This window comes from Canis lupus, chromosome 1 (assembly GCF_003254725.2).
Source record: "Canis lupus dingo isolate Sandy chromosome 1, ASM325472v2, whole genome shotgun sequence".
NCBI classification, from domain to species: domain Eukaryota; kingdom Metazoa; phylum Chordata; class Mammalia; order Carnivora; family Canidae; genus Canis; species Canis lupus.
Window position 1 is genome coordinate 49,091,024 of NC_064243.1, and position 3,040 is coordinate 49,094,063.

Consider the following 3,040-nt stretch of genomic DNA (forward strand, 5'->3'; position numbering starts at 1 on the left):
ATAGGTGCTACCGTAGAATTTAGAGAACTCTTTTCTGCAACAGTCCAGTCACTGCTGTGTCAGCTTAGCCACTACTAGTGTCATCTGGAAGTGACTGACTCGTTTTGGTCTTCCTCAGGAGGTAGGTAGGTAAAAAAACAAAACAAAAACAAAAACAAAAATTGTCAAAATCCACAGTCAGGAGCAGAAAAGGGATAATGAACACAAGTTTAATGGTGCTCAGATGGACCTCTGACTAAATTAGTGATTTCAAACATTTTTCCTCTTAAGTAGCCCTGTGGTCCATTTGCAAAAGTAGGTCAAATATATGCCTTCAGGCTTTCCAGAAGGAAGAGAAAAAAAAACACAATTATACATTTGATGGTATTCTACTGTCATAAACAAATTGGTTGCTGCTTAGGAGAAACTTAGCTACTTCTGATGCAGAAATCTCCAGAAGGAGACTCTGTAGGTCTGGTGGGAAGGGTGCTAGCCAGTTCCTACACGAACACAGTTTTGATCTTTTTATGTCTCTCTCTCTCTTTTTTTTTTTTTTTTACAGAGCCTCTAAATGCTAGCTGATGAATATCTCCAAAGGGTAATTTAGAAATTACAGTTTTATGAAGGGCCAAGACAATGCTGGCCAAGTATGCAGGGCTGAACCCAGGGTAATATTTAGAACATCTAGAGGGGTGGATAGACTCCATGTCCCAAGGCAATGATCCAAAAATATTCTTTCTCACAACTGGATTTTTTCATGATGTTTGGACAAGGGAGAGCACATGATTACAATCTAGGTAAGGAATCTAGAGGGCAAAGTGTCTGGGTAGCCGATTAGGTGCTGATTTGGAGGACGAGGAGATATTCCATTTGTTCAAATTAGGGAACTTGCCTGAGATTTGTGTCTTTGTGGATGAGCGCCACGCAGGAGTGTCCCCACGTCCCCACACAGCCTCATCATGCCTCCTGCATATTCTCCTCATCACTCTGCAAAGATGCTGGTGCTGCGGGGGAGAAGAGTCTCCTTTCTGGAAGATTCCAAACATGGTGGGAGGTCTGGGAAGACTTGGGGCTGGGGACCTAGCCTCCCACCGCTGGGTCTAATCCTCCCAGGGTTCATCCAGGACAGTGGCTTCCGTCAGGTCCTTGTAGCTTTCCTCCCCCCATTGTCATACCTGCTGTGCTTTCTGCCCCACCACATGGGCCTGTCTGCTTGAAGGGAAACAAGTGACATGGGGGAGAAACATGCCATTTTTCTTTAAGATCTGATGTTTAAGAAATGTGTACTGAAGTAGAGATCATTACTTGGGAGAGACCCAACCAGTCCCAGACAGGACAGGCTAGGAGAAGCCTGGAGAAGATTCCCCGAGGCTGATGGGACTCAGATCAGCCCGGGAGAGTTCTGTTCTCAGGGTTTTATCTTGGATTTTTATCTGGCCAGTGAGATCTGAAGCTCCTTTGCAGGACTGGAAGGCAGAAGGCAGAAGGCTGACTGCTCTAAGACCCTATCAGTCAAATGGTTTTGGTGAAGAATCACACTTATCACTGCGGTCAAGTCCAAAATTTCTAGCATACCTGAGGTTGCTCTGCTCCCAAATGGTGAACCAAGATAACTGGTACAAAATTAGGCGTCTGCCACTCTGAGATCTGTTGTTTCCAACCCGGATTCTGAGGTCTGTCATCTTCGGATGAAAATGAGCACTCCCACCTGCCCCAGCCAGCCATTCTCTCCCCAGTGCGAGTGACCCTCCCTCTTGTTATTCTACTGCCTGTGACTTTTTTTTTTTTAATTTTTTTATTGGAGTTCAATTTGCCAACATAGAGCATAACACCCAGGGCTCATCCCACCAAGTGCCCCCCTCAGTGCCCATCACCCAGTCACCCCAAGCCCCGGCCCACTTCCCTTTCCACTACCCCTTGTTCATTTCCCAGAGTTAGGAGTCTCTGCATGCGACTTTCTACTACTGAGCCGAGTGCTGGGCTCTGGGGAAGCCCTTGATGGCTATCTCGCCATCATCACAAGCTCACATCCCAGGTAAAGACTTCCTTCCAGGTGAGGAAGACATTCTAGGATGTGAGTGGAATTCACTGGGCATCTCTGGGTTCAGCACTGAGCAAGATCTCCATGACATTGAAAGGATTTGGAACTTGGGTAAATTTCACTTAGGAGCCTCCTTATGGGTTCCACCTCTTACAGGTTCCACCACTTATGGGGCCACTCGCTGGCCTTCTAGGTTGGTGAATTCCCCCTTCCAGCTCCTATAATTCCCTTCCCCTGGCCTCCTCCACCGTGTTTCCCTATTGATTGTTGGGAGAAAGAGGGCTGTTGTTTCTCTAGGGAACTTTGGAAGGTGTGACTTGGCTCGTGGAGGTGGGAGCTAGAACCTCCTTCCACACTGGACGGTGGGGACCACGGGCTTCATTTCCCCAGGCTCCGCTGGCTCTGTCACCCATTCTCTCTACACCTCCCTCCCCCAAACTCTCCCTACCTCTCAAGAGAAGGATGATTACTCACAAAGACAAGCCAGGCACAGAAATAGCCAACCTATTTGTGGCTTAAATGCAAGCAGTTTTATTTTTACAGAGAGTTGCTGTATTTTCTCTAAGTAGAAATCATTATCTACCACAAATGAAACCCCGGCTCCATCTGCAGTAGTTCTTGCTTTTGTTGGCGGTGCCAATTAGTCACAAAACAATCGGTGCCTCCTGCCACCCCCCCTTGGTCTGGGGGGCAGGGGGTGGGGGGAGCATCATCTCTCCCAGGCTCCCCCTGACCAGCCACTGCCCCTCCGTATCCTCCACCCTGAGCACCACCTGGCCTCTCCACCGTCCTGGTGGCTGGGTCCTCGTTCACCTTGTGACTGTCACCAACTTACAAATCGGGCAGCCTGTCCCTGCCAGCATGGACAGACTTCTCTGTTCTGTCAGGAGCTGGAAAAAGCAAACTGGTGAGGCCCTCTGTTCTGTTGACTTAAATAATGACGTTGGAGTCTTCCTTCCAGTTGGTCACTGTGCTCAGGGTTTCACAGCCCCCGTAGGGACAGGGCGAAATGTTCATAAA